The sequence below is a fragment of the Nansenia antarctica genome (genome assembly GCF_963989245.1).
Source record: "Nansenia antarctica genome assembly, chromosome: 18".
Taxonomy (NCBI): Eukaryota; Metazoa; Chordata; class Actinopteri; order Argentiniformes; family Microstomatidae; genus Nansenia; species Nansenia antarctica.
In genome coordinates, this window is record NC_137691.1 from 16,718,220 (window position 1) to 16,738,176 (window position 19,957).

Below are 19,957 nucleotides of genomic sequence, written 5' to 3' on the forward strand. Positions count from 1 at the left end.
ACCGCCTAATTGCGTCACACATGGGCCGAAGCTTCGTGTTGCTTCATTTGCTCCACTGCGCCATCAAGTGGACAATAAATGTCTAGCAGGCAGAGTGATAATGACACCGTGGCGTTGGTGTGTGAAGCTTTGAATAGGCTAGGTGCACGATCTCCACTACTTCCTGAAAGGCACCTTGCATGAACATATCCTGTCTCACTCTATTGGTTTAATTGATTAATCAGCTGTGCGGTAAACTGTTGGAACACACAGTGCACAGCTGATTAATCAATTAAACCAATAGAGTGGCCCTATCTGAATAGGTATGTGCACGATGGAAAACGCTCTATTTTATTATTTGTTCTTCAGCTTCTTGATTAGTGTAAATGGGCACAAATATATAAATATATACGTTTGTTAGTTTTACTGTATATAGGTATAATGTATATCTATATATTTGTATCTATATTGGTGAAATTACTGAACAAAATGTGAAATGTATCTGTGACTGTTTGTGCTTCATTTGTTTTCTATACACAGCTCCACCTCACAGCTACTGTTTCTGAACCCAAGTCCACAGAGTTCCTGCTGTGGTTCTTCAGTCCAGAAAAGCACAACGTGGGGTCCAAAGATGGTGGCCGTGAAGCTGGAATACTGCAGTCAAACACTGGAAGTCAACGTGGTCGTGAAAGAGGAGGAAGGCGGGGAGGGAGTGGAGGAGAAAGAAGTGATGGTGAAAGAAGAAGTAGAGGAAGAAGGAGGAGAGGATGAAGAGATGGTAGATGTGATGTTGAAAGAGGAGGAGGAGGTTAGAGGAGAGGAGGAAGAAAAGAAAGATGTGATGGTGAAAGAAGAAGTAGAGGAAGAAGTAGGAGAGGATGAAGAGATGGTAGATGTGATGGTGAAAGAGGAGGAGGAGGTTAGAGGAGAGGAGGAAGAAAAGAAAGATGTGATGGTGAAAGAAGAAGTAGAGGAGGAAGGAGGAGAGGATGAAGAGATGGTAGATGTGATGGTGAAAGAGGAGGAGGAGGAAGAAAAGAAAGATGTGATGGTGAAAGAAGAAGAAGAGGAGGAAGAGATTAAAGATGTGATGGTGAAAGAAGAGGGAAGAGAATATGAAGTTGTGAAAGGAGAGGAAGGAGAAGAAGAAGAGGAAGTGGAGGATGAAGATGTCATGATGAAAGAAGAGCAAGGAGAAGATGGATCGGTGGACACAGATGGTGAGGATGGTGAGTTCATGTTCTGTATTTGGTGAAAGCCAGGCCAGATTAATGAATAGTTCAAAGGGCGCTGGCAGATATTTAGCGGTGTATGCAATCAGACATTTATTTTCATTTTTATTTTCCCCACGATTTCCTCCATAGCAGTTGTTGATTCAGTCAAACTAAAGTTGTTACAATTTCTCTAACTTCTATGACTGATCATGGAATTACAACTGTTGAGCAAGACAGTGAGTGACAGTTTAATTTTAATTTTAATTTTAATTTCCAAAGCGACTTACAATTACGAATTACAGGGACATTCCCCCTGGAGTAACTAGGTACAACGTGAATACTCTTAAACTGAAACGTTAAACTTGGATTCTGTCTCCGTTTGAGAGAATATGCTTTAAATCAATTGTTAATGATAAAACATTGATACGGTATCCATTTGTTGTAATATCTCTGTAACTCTCTGAACACTTCATGTTCCCACAGCGTGTGCAGACTCCAGAGATGTGGTGTTACTTCTGGCACTGCTGAGTCTATGGAAGCAGCACTTGTTCTCATGTTGTTTCTAATCCTGTATATGTTCCTATTCTTACAGGAGAGAGCTCCAACCCAGACTCAGACATGGAGCCCAGCTCCACCGCATCAGGAAGCCATAAACAACACAGACGGAGGAGGAGGAGCTCAAGACAGAAGAATCACCACTGTTTAGATTGCAGTGAGAGTTTCATTTGTCCAACTCACCTTAAATCACAACCACAGACTCAAGGAGGACAGAAGACTCACTCTTGTCTTCAGTATGGAAAGAGATTTGGTCATATGAGCGATCTAAAGAGACACCAGAGAATACACACAGGAGAGAAGCCATTCTGCTGCTCCCAGTGTGGGAAGGGTTTCAGTCAGGCAGGTGACCTAAAGAGACACCAGAGAATACACACAGGAGAGAAGCCGTTCTGCTGCTCCCAGTGTGGGAAGAGTTTCAGTGTGGCAGGAAACCTAAAGAAACACCAGAGAATACACACAGGAGAGAAGCCATTCTGCTGCTCCCAGTGTGGGAAGGGTTTCAGTCGGGCAGGATCCCTAAAGAGACACCAGAGAATACACACAGGAGAGATGCCATTCTGCTGCTCCCAGTGTGGGCAGAGTTTCAGTCAGGCAGAAAACTTAAAGAGACACCAAAGAATACACACAGGAGAGAAGCCATTCTACTGCTCCCAGTGTGGGAAGAGTTTCAGTGTGGCAGGAAACCTAAAGAAACACCAGAGAATACACACAGGAGAGAAGCCATTCTGCTGCTCCCAGTGTGGGAAGAGTTTCAGTGAGGCAGGATCCCTAAAGACACACCAGAGAATACACACAGGAGAGAAGCCATTCTGCTGCTCCCAGTGTGGGAAGAGTTTCAGTCGGGCAGATGAACTAAAGAGCCATCAGAGAATACACACAGGAGAGAAGCCGTTCTGCTGCTCCCAGTGTGAGAAGAGTTTCAGTCAGGCAGGACACCTAAAGAGTCACCAGAGAATACACACAGGAGAGAAGCCATTCTGCTGCTCCCAGTGTGGGCAGAGTTTCAGTCAGGCAGGATCCCTAAAGAGACACCAGAGAACACACACACACTAGTTAACACGACTGCTCCCAGTGTGGGAGGTGTTTAAAGGAGACAGGAGCCCTAAAGAAGAAGGGGGGGTCTGCTGGCTGCACCATCATCTACTGTATGTTCATGTGCTTGTTGATCGGATCAGGGAGAAGGTTGTGTCATGACATGAGCCTTTTCTAGATCATCTTCTCTCAAATCCTCCTGTCCTCTTCTCATACCCTCCTCTCCTCCCTCATCCCTTCCTCCTGTCTCCTCCTTTCCTCTCCTCCCCTCCTCTCCTCCCATCCTCTCCCTCCTGGAGAGTGAAGGAGGAATCAAGGTCGTAGGAGTTGAGATGTCCTTGTCCCCTCCTGCATCATGTCACCGCCCCTTCCACCCAGATGTGGCCTTGGTGTTTAGATGCCGAGTGTGACTGAATTCTGGTATGTTGTTATGTTTGCAATAAATCCTCCTAACGTTTCAGCTGGAAGACTGAGATGTTGTACATCACATTATATTAACCAACTACGTGTTTCATGTAACACAATATGCTGACGTGTAATTCATTTAATTAAAGAAAACACTACAGTTAATCTCACTACTGGTTTTATGTCACAATGTAGCAGACGCCTTATTCCAAAGCGACTTGCAATCGATACATTCGACTAACCACTCAGTATAACCCACACAGAATAACCTCCTAATTGTTTCGTACTTCCTCTCTCATCTATTCATCCGCTCTTTCATTTAGATTAGATTACATTAGATTAGATTGAACTTTATTGTCATTGACAGAGTTACAATTGGTTGGGTTTGTTTTGGACAAATCATGCTCAAGATACCTGTCACATGTCTTTGTGATGTCATAATGTATTATTATATTATTTTTAAAATTATCTTTATTACATTCTATTAATGTTTTATTCATATTTTATCAGTTCTCTTTTACCCTTCTAATTCCTACTTAGTTCCATAACTGCTTATGTTACCAGTGAAGACAAGAGCAGGTGATCTCCAATTGATAGCGGGTTTTATTGTGTGGCTCTGTGCGTACAGACAGACACGCAAAATGAGAGAAAATCATTCCCCTTATGGAGGGGAGAGTGGACGGAGGGGGTAAGGCCAGGGTGCTTTTCCCGTGACGTCACGCTCATCACTGTGACGCAATCAGCCCTTTTTTTAAAATCAAAATCACTTTGATGTCTGTCTGTCACAACAGAGATGACTTCACACCAGAGTTGACGGGTTGTTGCTGGGATTTCACATTTGGGTATTTTCTCCCGACAAATATAAAAAAATAAAAATATATTTTAGTTGAAATAGGGTGATATTCTGGGCCAGATACTAACTAGTTGTGATATTACGTGGTCTGGCCGTTATCGGGCTGGTCCGAATTCGTCCAGGTCCGTCGGTGCTTGCTGGGTAGGCTACTGTACTTTAAGTGTCTATTTTACCGTGGGAAGACTGCAGTGGCGTCTCTCACAACCAGGTCCGGCTCTAGGTGAGAGTATGATTTGATGCCCCCCCGGCAACATTTTGCCAGCCGGGAGACTTAACACACTGACCCACCGTGCCAGTCATGAAAGGTCATTGTCAGATACAGACCATAATGATATTCTTCAATTCCTCTGTGCAGGTTGAATGAGCTGTGTGTGTGTGTGTGTGTGTGTCTGTCTGTCTGTGTCTGTCTGTGTGTCCGTGTGACTCTGTCTGCCTGTGTGTGACAGGCATGAGTAGTCACATACTTGGAACAAATCAAGAGATACTAAAACACTGGACAGGGGATTTGAACCCCAGCCTCTCGGTCTAATAGACAGGAGACTTAACACACTGAGCCACTGTGACAGAGCTGGGAGAAGGGAAAAAAATCACCTACTTGAAGAAATTCAGTCCCACATCTGTTCACAAGGCTCTGATCAGTGTAGAATCTCTGTCCTCTGGCTCTCTGTCTATCTATCTGATCATGTGTATCATCATGTAGTCATGTAGTCATATCATATCTGATAGAATCAATCACACTGTCATACAGGCAGCAGCAGCAGCAGACACAGTCTAGAAAAAGTCAATAGGTCATTGGATTTGAACCCTGGCCTTCAGCGTTAAAAAGACAGACTGAGACTTAACACTCTGAGCTACTCGGGCAGTCCTGAGAAAAAAAGACTCATCTACTTCAAGACATTTCACATGATCTCATTTCACATCTCACCATCATAGTGAAGTAGTGTCAAGAGTTGTGTTGAGCTGCAGTACAGTTTTCTGTCCAGTAGATGTCACCCTCCACCTGCCTGAGGCTGGGCTCATAGGAGTTCGGTTCCATTCTGGTTCAGTGGCAGACAGACACTGGCAGACGTCCACACCAGGTTGCTTGCATTTACTACTGTAAATCTCACAAAATGGCCCCCACCTTCCCATACTGGTGATGAGGCTGGGAATGAGGTATTTTGACTTATTTAATATATTCATTTCTTTGTTTTTGCCCATCTAACTATTATTTAAGCATAATGGTTTGTCATGTTGTCAAGAGTTAATGAGTTGATGAATGTGTCTTGTACATGTTGACATAATAGCTCATCCAACAATAGACAATGTGTTTCCTATTTTCCTTATCTTGATTGGACACAGACGTGCTTCTTAGAGAGTGTGTGTGTGTGTGTGAGTGAGTGTGTGCATGAGTGAGTGAGTGTGTGTGTGTTTGTGTGTGTGTGTGTGTGTGTGTGTGTGTGCATGAGTGCGTGCGTGTGTGTGTGTGTGTGTGTGTGTGTGTGTGTTGTGGTATTCAACACTTAGGAGATAAGATACAAAATAAAAAATGCAGCTATTTACACATTATACATAATTGCCCACTAGCCCACAGTCTTTGCCGTGCAAACGAGAAAAACCTTCAGCAATTCTACAGCCATGTGTCGTTTCCTGCTTCTGCGGTGAGACCCTCTACCCTCTCTCCCCTCTGGGAAGCAACAAGTATCACATCGTAGGGAGCTGGTTTCAATGAGAGCCAATGAACTCTGTTGATTGACGGTTGGAGAGCTGTAGACATGCTAACAAGCCTGTCTGGAGGAGGACAAAGGGGGGGTGGGGGGGGCACTTGGGCTGCGGGTGGGATTAGAGCTAGGACTGAGGTGTCGGTGGGACTAGGAGTAGGATTTGGACTAGGACTGGGACTGGGATTAGGACTGGGACTGGGACTGGAGGTGGAGCTGAGGTGGAAGTGGTGTGTGTGTGTGTGTGTGTGTGTGTGTGTGTGTGTGTGTGTCTTTGTGTGTGAGTGATACTGGCAGCATCTGTACTAACCCTACACCCTCTACGCCATACATACACACACACAAACACGCACGCACACATACACGCACACACACACACACACGTACACTTCCTATTCTGACAGATCTGATCACAGTGTAGAGCAAAGCATAATATGTCAGACAATATTTGTTTAGACTAAGCCATCTCTTAACCTCCCGTTGAAAGAATGTACCCTACTTTCGAGCGACCCTGCTATAGAAACACTGTGGGCGGTATAATATTTGAAATGTTCATGTTTGACTTATTGCCTGGGTGTCTAAAAGTCTTATCAGATTTCAATAATATTGTCGTTTCATGTCTCTTATAAGAGGGTACAGTAATAATAGCAGAAAGTTAAGTCCTGTAATTCAATATGAAAATGACCAGTGACTGAAATCCTCCAAGTGCCCCCTGTGTGACACTTAACAATTATACTCGTAGCCAAAAAGATCTGCTTTTTATGAGGTGTGTAACACCATGAAGGGTTTCGATTACTGGTTGTTATCGTTGCTGTGACGGTGGTGGAGTTCCCTTGTCCTCAAACATGTGGGTCATGAAAAGATATCCCTGGTCTGGAAGTAGAGGCAGTCTGAGTATTCCTGAGTACACCAGCAACTGTCGGTGTGGCGTGCTGACAACAACCTGGCCCTCAACACCATGAAGACCAAGGAAATCATTGTGGACATCAGGAAAACTAGGGGCTGTGTACACCCCCCCATCTACATCAACGAGATGGAGGTGGAGTGTGTCCCCGGCTTCAAGTTCCTGGGTGTCCACATCCCCGAGGAGGACCTCTCTTGGACCCTCAACTCCTCTTCCCTGGTCAACAAAGCGTAGTGGTGCCTTTTACTTCCTGAGGAGATTGAAGAAAGCCCAGCTGTCTCCCAGGATACTGGCCAATTTCCCCTCGCTGCACCATCGAGAATCATGCTTTGGTGAGATAAATGAGAGTGTGCGAGTGTGTGAGGTAAATAAGAGCTATGGTGAGAGTAAATTATATAGCTCTTGTTGATGATGTATAGATGAATGAAGAGATGCAGAGATAAAGCTTGTGTTGTTGGTCCCCCTCAGGTCCTCAGAGCAGGATACAGGACTGTCTGAGGGATAAGGACTCTGGTGACGTAAAGAACCAGGAGCTGTCAATAACCCAGGGGCCAAAGGTGATTGGCTGTGAGGGGGGCCAAGAGAAAGGAAGTCCCGCCCTGGATGCCATACCTCTGAGTGAGATGGTGAGAATCATGCACTCATCCTAACCAACTGCGTCACAGTGTGGTACGGCATCTGCACTGTGTCCAACCGGAAGGCCCTGCAACGGGTGGTGAAAAGCGCCCAGCGCAACAAGGGCACCAAACCCCCGACCATCGAGTCCCTCCAGGCAGACCGGTAACAGTGGAAGGCGGTAGGCATCGTTAAGGACACCCGCATCCCAGCCACGGTCTGTTTGACCCCCTACCCTCTAAGAGACTCAGGAAGTATTCAAGTCCCGTACCAGCAGGCTACAGTACAGCTTCTTTCACAAGCTCATTCATTCTGATAAACAATCCTCCCCCCCCACACACTCTGTTGAACAATCCCCCCCCACACACTCTGTTGAACAATCCCCCCACCCCCCCCACACACACACACACACACACACACACACACACACATTTGTACATACCTCTTTTTTGATATAGCCACTCATTTATACATCTGAATACACCATACTGTACATAGCCTACTGCTATCCATCTCTTGTATATACCTCTAACTACCATACTTGCCATACTGTACCTATCACTTGTCACTATCATGTTTTATATCACATTATTTGCACTTCTGGTCAGATGCTAAACTGCATTTCGTTGTCTGGTACTTGTACTCTGCAATGACAATACAGTTGAATCTAATCTAATCTAATCTAATCCTCTAATATCTCTCTCTCCAGTAGACTTGTGAGTGGTTTGTTTTACAAGGGACTACACATAAGGGGAGGCTGGTGGAGGTTGAAATCGGAGGATGGACTCATTGTAATGCACGGTGTGCTTGATACCATTCCTCATTCTATTCCATGCATTACAACGAGTCCATCCTCCGATTTCTACCTCCACCAGCCTCCCCTGCTACGGGGCGGCTGTGGCGCAGGAGGTAGAGTCGCAAGGTTGGCAGATCAGCGGTTCGAGCCCCGGCTGGCCACATGTCGAAGTGTCCTTGGGCAAGACACTGAACCCCAAAATTGCTCCCAGTGAGTGGGCCAGTGCCTTGCATGGCAGCTTGCCGCCATTGGTGTGTGAATGTCTGTGTGAATGGGTGAATGAGAGGCCGTTGTAAAGCGCTTTGGAGCAGCTTTGGAGCAGCAAAAAAGGTGCTATATAAGTGCAGTCCATTTACCATTTACCATCTGGGATCCCCCCTTCAACAACTCTAAGTGAAACAAGCCCCAGGGTGCCACAGTACATCTTGTAGAAGGTGTAATTAAGGACTTCAGCGGTTCATATGGACATCATATGGATAAGCTGAAAGACATGACATTCCTATAGCACGTTTCAACACTGAACAAAAAGGCCTTTGGAATTGCGTAAAAAAATGGTGTCAGTCAGTTTCCCTTCCACATGATTGAAGTGTGTTTGATCAACAAAAGTTGTGGGAGTGACAATTCATACATACCGTCCTGTAGCCACAACACAATATTAGTATTAGTATTAAAATATGAGTATTATTAATACTTATTATTACCTATGATTTGATGACACAGTTGAGGACCGCTGGAATCTGTGAAAGATATTAACATTTTATGTTTTAATACGCGGCAGCGTACTAACTGTCAACAGCTGTATTGTCGAGTTAGAACAAACGGTTTCTGAATCGTTGGTATTCATCGCTGCACAATACTAATTATTCTCAATTATTTCAAAAGAGCTTCAGATCTGTTGTCAACTTGCCATTAGTCAGAGATGGGAGGACACAGAGATGGAGTTTACAAAGAGAATCAGGCAGATCCCCTTCCCTAGAGGAACACAGCCCTACTGACAGAGAAAGAGGGGGGGGGGGGGGGGACAGGGATAGATAGATAGATAGACTTTATTTGTCATTGCTACAGTACAGGTACCAAACAACGAAATTTAGGAGGGGAGGCTCCCCTGGTGTTTAGGAAAGGAAAAAGAAACACATTTTGGAAAAAGCATAGATGCATAAAATCACAAGAAGGTAAGGAGCTGGTTTACATCAATAGAGGCTATGTACACAATCCACTGTACTATACTGCACAGATAGTCAACTAGGGTTGTCATATTTCACAAGAAAGTATTTTTTCACATTATTTTAAAGTGTCACAGTTTGCAGGCTTGAAAATGTACATGTTTGTGCCTCAGCACTAGCTGCCATCAATCCGTCCGGACTGTCCAGGGCCCAGAACTTAGGCCTTTTCTGTGTTCAGGGCCTTGACGGCCCTGTGGTAGAAGCTGTCCTTCAGTCTGTTTGTCTTAGCGGCCGGGGTCCTGTACCTCCTGTTCGAGGGCAGCTTGACAAAGTGTTCGTGCCCAGGGTGGGTCGGGTCCTTGGAGATCTTGGAGGCCCTCCTGAGACAGCGTGTTTTGTACAGCTCCTCCAGAGAGGGGAGGGGGGCGCCGGTGATCCTCTGTGCTGTTCTGAGGGAGAGAAAGAGAGAGAGGCAGTGGTTTCTCTAATGAAAAACAAAGAAACAAAGAGAGAGAGTTTCTCTAATGAAAAACAAAGAAACAAAGAGAGAGAGAGAGGACGCTAAAGAGAGAGAAAGTGGCCAATTACCGTGGGCCCTGAGCTTCCTGTGACTCAGAGGCCAGATCTCAAAAGTCTTTCCTTTCTTTCTTTCTCGTGTCCTCTGTCCTCACCTCTCATTGGAGGAGAAGGTCTGAGGCTCCATCCCCTCTGACCTTCTCCTCCAATGGGATTTGAGAAGGAAGCAAGTGAGTGAGGAGACAAGGAATCGAGGAAAGGCTTTGGAGACTGGACTAGAGTGTTTAGCTTCAGGAATCCTGCCCCTGCCCCTGCCCCTGCCCATGCCCCTGCCCATACCCCTGCCCATACCCCTGCAGTCAAGCTGATAATTACAGACCCAGGAGGAGGGAGAGTTAAGGAGAGACGTGGCAGCTTCAAATGTAGTGTTACAGTTTTATTATTATTATTAGTAGTAGTAGTAGTAGTAGTAGTAATAGTAGTAGTAGTAGTAGTAGTAATAGTAGTAGTAGTAGTAGTAGTAGTAGTAGTAGTAGTAGTAGTAGTAGTAGTAGTAGTAGTAGTAGTAGTAGTAGTAGTAGTAGTAGTAGTAGTAGTAGTAGTAGTAGTAGTAGTAGTAGTAGTAGTGGTAGTAGTAGTAGTAGTAGTAGTAGTAGTAGTAGTAGTAGTAGTAGTAGTAGTAGTAGTAGTAGTAGTAGTAGTAGTAGTAGTAGTAGTAGTAGTAGTAGTAGTAGTAGTAGTAGTAGTATAAAATGTTTCTGATCATCAAGTTACTGTAATTCCATTTCTGCATCATTGTCTGCCTTTCACACTGCAAGTGCAATTGTCGTACTTCCTTAGCAACAGTAGGCTGTATATGGAGACAGTGGGCTGTATATGGAGATGTCATGTGAGTTATTCTGAGGATGTGTACAGAAACAGCAGTTTCTAGGTGGCTGACAGATTGTGACTTCCTGTGTTCACTTCCTCCTCTCTGGAGAACCACGATGACAGCCACACTGACAGACAGACACTCAGTAGAGATGTAGAGGGTTGTTAAAGTAGCCACACCAGTATCCATACATGAGTTTTCTCATCACCCCTGGTTAAGTTGACTCACATAAAACAAAGACTGAAGATGTTAGAGTTGTGAAAGTAGCCACCATGCACCCACCACTATACATATTGTACATGCAGTACACAGAAAGTGTTTTCACATCATCCGTGGTTAAATTGGCTCACGTACAGTAAAACGTGGATGTATAGACAGCTAAACATACAGACGCTTAGTAGAGATGTAGAATTGCTTTTAAAGTACTGTAGACACACTCAGTAGGGATACAGAGTTATTAAAGTAGCCACTGCATACAATATCAATACACAGAGAGAGAGTTTGAATACATTATTATCACTCCTTATATTGTCACATATAAACATAAACACTGACTGATGTATCACCAACCTACAATGTAGACAACAGTGTAGCGTGAGGACATTAGTCCTGTAGACACTTCATATCATTCTATAACTATACAATTCTGTAATATCTGTATTATTATGAGAATGACACCAGCTTAAGGGTCCACAGAGGACGCCATCGCGACGACGATAATATTAATTATTAATTAGTTAATTCTTATTATCCTAATAAAGAATTTTAAATAAAACAAACAAACGGTGTTGAGGTTTAAACTGCAATGAAAACGGTCCTTTTTTGTTGTTGTTGCTGTTCTGTGACTGCTGTAGATATGAGAGGGATGGTTGCTTCCAGTGCTGCTGACGCCCCCTGCTGGAGAGAAAGTGAATTTCAGTCACTGTTGTGCGAAAAATACTAACGCGTACTCAATGAAATCAACGTGTGTACCTGTACTGTTGCAACACGGCACTAATAGAGAGACAGGGAGATCCATCACCCAGAGGCGCCCCGTCCATAGAGGCAACCAAGGCAATTGCTTGGGGCCACCAAACAAAAAGGGCCTCCAAAAAATTTTCCCCAAATTTTTTTTTTCCACATTTTTTTTTTCCAGATGGGAGTGTTACATTAGTTTTCTTAAGATAGGATAATAAATAAATCTGTTCAATGGGCATTTGCCAAAGTAGCCTACTGTTAATCAGTATTTATCCTGTATAGAATAGAATAGAATAGACTTTATTGTCGTTGTACAGTTGCCTATACAATGAAATTGTAGTGGCTCTTCCGAAGGTGCAAAAAAACAGAAAACATATTCACATATTCACCAACATATACACATATAAGATAAACATTTATGAACATGTCTTATGTCTACTGTTCAGTGTCTACTGTATGGTGTATATGAAGATGTTATGACGTTTTATCATGAAAATAATGAACAGCAAGCTAGATCCAAAACTAGGGCCGGTGGAGGAGGGCAATTGTCACATTGGACATTTATTGAATAGAACAGTCAAACTTGGCGACGTACAAAAATAATCCATAAGCGATCAAAACCAGAAAAATAACAAACAATGCGTATAGAATATGCGTATAATGCGGTCAACAAAAATACATCGCTCCCCTCTCTCTCCACTACCACCATGCAAGGTGCGCAGGTGCTTAAATTACCTTGCAATATCACCCCCCATAACCATATGACTTCTCAATACGGTGATCTAGGCAATAAACAAACAATCAAAGTAAACTCACAATAAACCCATTAGCCTGTTATACTAAATACCCCCTAAATCATATTCATACCTCCTACAACACCTCAGGCCTTTGGGTCGGGTGGTTCATGGAGGCAGACTGAAAGGACACACATTCATTGCCTATTTCATAAATGTTCTCCATATAACGACGTCGATCCAACGACACTATATAATTGTTTGCCTGACTGGCAATCGGATTTGGGCAGTCTGGGGATTTACACGGCAAATCAAATGAAGAACTACAAATCCCTGATGACAGGGAGATGACGTATGACTGCTCTGATGAATCAACCCCTATTTCATTATTTTCTCTATATAGCGACGTCGATCATTGATCGGCAACGACACTATAATATAGTTTGCCTAACTGGCCATCGGATTTGGGCTCCTAATATCTAAAAAGCATTACGGTTTTCTTATTTTATCGGATTAAAGTAGCGAAGACCAGAAATTCCCATTGACCGCCAGTCAAACTTCTCCCCTTCTATCACCCAAAAAGGGGCGTGATCATTCTGATGACAGGGAGATGACGCGCAATTGCTCTGATGAATTGTAGTTTATTGATAGCTGGCTAGTCTCGCGGTGCCAGCCGTTTCCACTTCCGCTTCGCTCTCGCTCCAAACGTCTGGAGACCTTTATCCATAGAACGGATTCTATGTGCCGCCCGGAGCGAGCGGCAAATCTAGGACACTGATAGGCCGGACCGATGGGAAGCACCGCCCCCCCGTCCTTCTCATTGGTTCAGCGGGGCAGTTTTTTTTTTTAAAGTTAACTATTCATTTGTTACGTATTTATTTGACATCTGGGTACAAAATATAAATAGTTAATACATCATGTAGCCTATATTAAAGCCTTTAAAAATGAAATATGATAAGATCCATCATTTACATGCATTTACATGCATCATTTACATGCTCCATGTTGCATGTAATTTGTATGCTACTTGTGGTCCAGTATGTCGCAATGTGTACTAGGTGTGCTACTTACTGTACCTGTGGTCATGTACTGTTTTTACTGTTTTTATGTAATGTGCTTTGCATGTTTTTATGTGCTTTTATTATGTCAAATGTAATTGTTGTATTGTGGCTGTCTTGGCCAGGGCTCCTTTGTAAAAGAGACGCTAGTCTTTCAGACTGTTTTTTTTACTTACACACACACGAGCGCGCGCATATGCGCGAACTTCGTAAAACCGTATTATATTTTAGTGTCAGGGAAATAAATACATTTAAAAATGTCCACCTCGTCACCCGCCTAAGACCCTTACCAGGGGCCTCCATAATGTTGTTTGCTTAGGGCCCCCAAAAGTCTAGGGGCTCCACTGCCATCAGCTACACTCACTAATAGAGAGACAAGGAGATCCATCAGCTACACTCACTAATAGAGAGATAGGGAGATCCATCAGCTACATTGTAACGGTCCAGAGATTTGACCTTTTCTTGCTGTACCTTCGGGTTTGGGTTTGGGTTTGACTCCTACCCCAGGACACCACTCTCAGATATGTTCTTAAGATATAGATCCTATCACTTCTCAGTTTTCTATTAGAACAGCTTATTTTCTGGACATACGCCTGGACGTACTCCAACACTGTTCCTCCCACACATTTGTTAGATTGGCCTCTAGCCTGCGTGTACAGATTGTTTAATGATGTGTTTTTTTAAATGTGATTTTCTTATTTTTGATGTTATGAAAGTTTAAAGGTTGAAGAGCCTCAATGTAACAAACAATAGTTTTAACATAACTTACTTTTACTCATAGTTTGTAGTCTCAGTGTTATGTTTGTATTTCTGTTCAGTTCAGCTGTGTACGTGTTTTTGTAGTCCACTAAACTAGACTACAATTCCCCAAATATCTAGCCATTAGGTGACATATTTGACACGTGTGTTGTGTGCTAATAAAGTGATGTTGTTTGAACCTTTTATACTCCTGCATTCACTTGTCACTGCTTTATGTCAATAAGATAAGAGCAACCACAAACAAAATCATATCCATGGAGCAAAACGGTGGGATGGCACAAAAAAACAGAAAAAATACACAGATACATAGCTTAGAGACAGAAATGTTTTGATATGTTTATTGTATTTGGGACAAATACAAATCAAATCAAATCCCAAATGTCCAGAAATGCTAACCTGTTGTCTTCCTTGTTGTGTTATTAGTACCAGATGCTGTCTGCTGGGGAAGTGACCCCTCAGCCCCCCTCAGAACTGAGCCAGAGCTTTGCTTTGGGTCTCGCTTCTCTTGCTCCTCTACTAGCTTCTAGAACAGCCGTGCCTTTTTACCTCCTAAATGACCCCCTCTTTACAATGCTAACCTGCTACTTCCACACAACCACCACTAGTTGGCCGCTTGTAAACTAGCCTGCCTCCTACACAGAAAAACTGCAAAATAGCTTTATACTAGCTTATCCTGATGTGATTTTGAAAATGTAAGGATACTGGGTGGTAGAACGCACATATCTCGGACAAGTCATGAAAGGAGGGTCCTGAAATGTGATCAAAGTGCAAAGATATCACATTTTTCTTTCCTCACAGGGGGGTCATGACCCCTCATGGCTGTTCTAGTGTTAATAACCTGAGGAGACTTAGTTTCATCACATTGTGTGTCCTTAGGGGTCAATTCTTGTGAGCCTAGCAACTCACGTGTGTCTTTATTAGTGGTTAATTAGTAGAATTGACATGACAAGACACAGCTGTGTGTCACCCCTCATGGCTGAAACTCACTTGATCCATATTCTACAAGTGTTGCTGAGTACAGTGGTAGTAATCATGTTTATAGCCTTGGAAATATGTTGGTGTACAGTCCATTATGGGTTCCCTATGCAATCTAGAGGTGGCACTTTTAACTGTTGGGACGCAGGAAAGGACCAAGAATACTTTGTATCACACCCCTCAAGGTTGAAACTCACTTGATTCATGTCCACTTGATTCATATCCACTTGATTCATATTGACTTGATTCATATCCACTTGATTCATATTCAATTGATTCATATCCACTTGATTCATATCCACTTGATTCATATTGACTTGATTCATATCCACTTGATTCATATTGACTTGATTCATATCCACTTGATTCATATCCACTTGATTCATATCTACTTGATTCATATCCACTTGATTCATATTGACTTGATTCATATTGACTTGATTCATATCCACTTGATTCATATTGACTTGATTCATATTGACTTGATTCATATGCACTTGATTCATATCCACTTGATTCATATCCACTTGATTCATATTGACTTGATTCATATCCACTTGATTCATATCGACTTGATTCATAATGACTTGATTCATATCCACTTTATTCATATCCACTTGATTCATAAACACTTGATTCATATTGACTTGATTCATATTGACTTGATTCATATCCACTTGATTCATATTGACTTGATTCATATTGACTTGATTCATATTGACTTGATTCATATCCACTTGATTTATATCCACTTGATTCATATTGACTTGATTCATATCCACTTGATTCATATCCACTTGATTCATATTGACTTGATTCATAAACACTTGATTCATGTCTACTTGATTCATATTGACTTGATTCATATCCACTTGATTCATATCGACTTGATTCATAATGACTTGATTCATATCCACTTTATTCATATCCACTTGATTCATAAACACTTGATTCATATTGACTTGATTCATATTGACTTGATTCATATCCACTTGATTCATATCCACTTGATTCATATTGACTTGATTCATATTGACTTGATTCATATTGACTTGATTCATATTGACTTGATTCATATCCACTTGATTTATATCCACTTGATTCATAAACACTTGATTCATAAACACTTGATTCATATTACTCAGTACTCAGAAACACTTCTAGAATATGAGTCCCAAATCCCAAATGTCCAGAAATGCTAACCTGTTGTCTTCCTTGTTGTGTTATTAGTACCAGATGCTGTCTGCTGGGGAAGTGACCCCTCAGCCCCCCTCAGAACTGAGCCAGAGCTTTGCTTTGGGTCTCGCTTCTCTTGCTCCTCTACCAGCTTCTAGAACAGCCGTGCTTTTTTACCTCCTAAATGACCCCCTCTTTACAATGCTAACCTGCTACTTCCACACAACCACCACTAGTTGGCCGCTTGTAAACTAGCCTGCCTCCTACACAGAAAAACTGCAAAATAGCTTTATACTAGCTTATCCTGATGTGATTTTGAAAATGTAAGGATACTGGGTGGTAGAACGCACATATTCATATTCAATTGATTCATATCCACTTGATTCATATCCACTTGATTCATATTGACTTGATTCATATCCACTTGATTCATATTGACTTGATTCATATCCACTTGATTCATATCCACTTGATTCATATCTACTTGATTCATATCCACTTGATTCATATTGACTTGATTCATATTGACTTGATTCATATCCACTTGATTCATATCCACTTGATTCATATCGACTTGATTCATAATGACTTGATTCATATCCACTTTATTCATATCCACTTGATTCATAAACACTTGATTCATATTGACTTGATTCATATTGACTTGATTCATATCCACTTGATTCATATTGACTTGATTCATATTGACTTGATTCATATTGACTTGATTCATATTGACTTGATTCATATCCACTTGATTTATATCCACTTGATTCATATTGACTTGATTCATATCCACTTGATTCATATCCACTTGATTCATATTGACTTGATTCATAAACACTTGATTCATGTCTACTTGATTCATATTGACTTGATTCATATGCACTTGATTCATATCCACTTGATTCATATTGACTTGATTCATATCCACTTGATTCATATCGACTTGATTCATAATGACTTGATTCATATCCACTTTATTCATATCCACTTGATTCATAAACACTTGATTCATATTGACTTGATTCATATTGACTTGTTCATATCCACTTGATTCATATTGACTTGATTCATATTGACTTGATTCATATTGACTTGATTCATATCCACTTGATTTATATCCACTTGATTCATATTGACTTGATTCATATCCACTTGATTCATATCCACTTGATTCATATTGACTTGATTCATAAACACTTGATTCATGTCTACTTGATTCATATTGACTTGATTCATATGCACTTGATTCATATCCACTTGATTCATATTGACTTGATTCATAAACACTTGATTCATATTACTCAGTACTCAGAAACACTTCTAGAATATGAGTCAAGTGATTTTCAAACTTGAGGGGTGTCATACGAAGTATTCTAACACATATTCTAACATGATTACCACAACCATGTTTAGCCTTGGAAGATTATAGGTTTACAATCCATGATATGTCCCCTATGCAGTGCAGCAGTCTGGATATTAGAAGAATTATAAACCCTTCAAAGCACAAATAATACAGTCATAGAGTATGATTACATACATGTTTATTTCCAGATGTAGTAGCATATAATTTGGGTGACTTCATCCATATGTAGTATTATTTCTAAATGCTTAAACAAGTTTAACGTGGGCGCTTTTAAGTGGGCGGAGTTCCAGAACACAGCTCCGGAAGGACCCGGTGATGACGTCATCAAAAGACGACACCGTGTTGATAACAACTTTCATTCTAGTCCGTCGAGGCAGCTCGCTTGTAGGAATGAGATGTGATTTCTGGATGATAAGACGTCCGACAGGGCCGTTTGGAGCAGCGCCGGTATCTCCACATTGGTGAAAACGCATAAATGTAAGTAACACGTGTTCGTAGCCAAGTCTTGCATTGCATTGCAGTGTTTCCTCCAGGATTTTTCACATTAGTGGCTGGGTGGTCGTCTTTCGCGCGCGCAGCGCGCGCGATTTCCCCCCGCCGCGAGCACGCGCATAAAACGATGTTCATAAAGCGTTGTCCAAAAATCACGTTACCAAGCGCCTTTCTCAGAACAGTTCGTCGTCTAGAATCCAAAAATCAATCCATCATAGTGGTGGTCAAAAACGTAGAAAGAGGATCTCTTGGGGACGCGGCCACATTTGCCCGTGAAGGAGAAATGACAAATAAGCGGAAACATTTCTCAGTAGAGTCGAACGGTGATAGATCATCATCCTTTGCGCGTATCCTTAACTGTAGTTACATTTCGCGTGTCATATGCCATTAGACATGGAAATATGTCAATGCGCGGCTGTCATGCACAAATCAGCTTGTAACGTTAGACACACAGCACACAGCACATCGGCATGATAACGTTTTGTTGTTGTTGTGCTTGTTATAAAGAAAAGGTCTATAATGCATTGAAATGGCATTAGTACATCAGACATTAGACATCAGACATGGACATTTGTCAATGCGCGGCTGTCATGCACAAATCAGCTTGTAACGTTAGACACACAGCACATCGGCATAATAACGTTTTGTTGTTGTTGTGCTTGTTATAAAGAAAAGGTCTATAATGCATTGAAATGAATGATACAACCCATTAATAATATTACCTATACCTAATAACAACTGCTCGGATTAGACTGCGGGTGGAAATAGGTCAAAATGTGCATCATGTACAAGTCAGCCGAACGTTTGATAGATAACTTTACATATGTGTACCATCATCCACTGTCAAACGCCACAGGTAATAATTGATTTATGATTGTACATCTCTGAAATGCTCGACTGTCATGCAGCGTTGCGTTACTGTAACGTTAGACACAGCACCGACATAAAAGCGATTTTTGGGTTATGCGTGTTATAAATAAAAGGTCTATAATGCATTGTAATGACATTAAACTAAGACAATAAGATGGTTATCATAATTTTTCAAATCTTTATTAATAAGTAATTACAGAGAATTAAAATGACATTTCCGCATTGAATAAAGCGGCATAAGATTTCTGTAGATGATTCGCAATGCATCCTGGTATCAAGGGGTAGCGTACCCCTAGCCCTTCGAAGCTAGTCTGGTCCTGAAATCGCTCGAAACGAAGTAATAGTTAGCCCTCCCCCTTACCCCTAGCCCTCGATGAAATATGAATTGGGACAGCCCTCGCCCTAAACGTGAACGCGCAAATCGAGCCATAGGGGTGAAAACAAAGGGCTAGGGGTGAATTGGGACGGGCCTTACTGTGTTGTGTGCCAATGCACCCCTGTGATGCTGTGTGTGTTATTGAGACCGTTGGGAGAGAGAGCTCGGGTGAACTAAGAAAGTTGTGTATGAGATAGTTTACAATTAAACGCACAGATTACATGAGAGAAGCTATCTGTCATTATTTCAACCACTGTCCAAGTGGGGACGTTACAATACTTTCATTTTAGAACGAAACGTTAGCCGCTATAGCAGCGTTTTTAGCAGTCACCATTCTTGAGCAAAACATGATACAAACAAACATTCAAATACTCGTGTCGTCTTGATTTTTTTTCCGATTTCAATGTATGACGCATCATTTGAAAGCTTACCATCTGTAGTTTCAGACTATGTAAACAAATGAAAAATTACGTAAGCAAATGGTTATTATTTATCTGGTGTAGATACCACTTCTGCGCCGAATGTACCGCCACCGGCACAAATCCGCACCCGACATTGTAATTACCGTAATTTCTAAACGGTTTG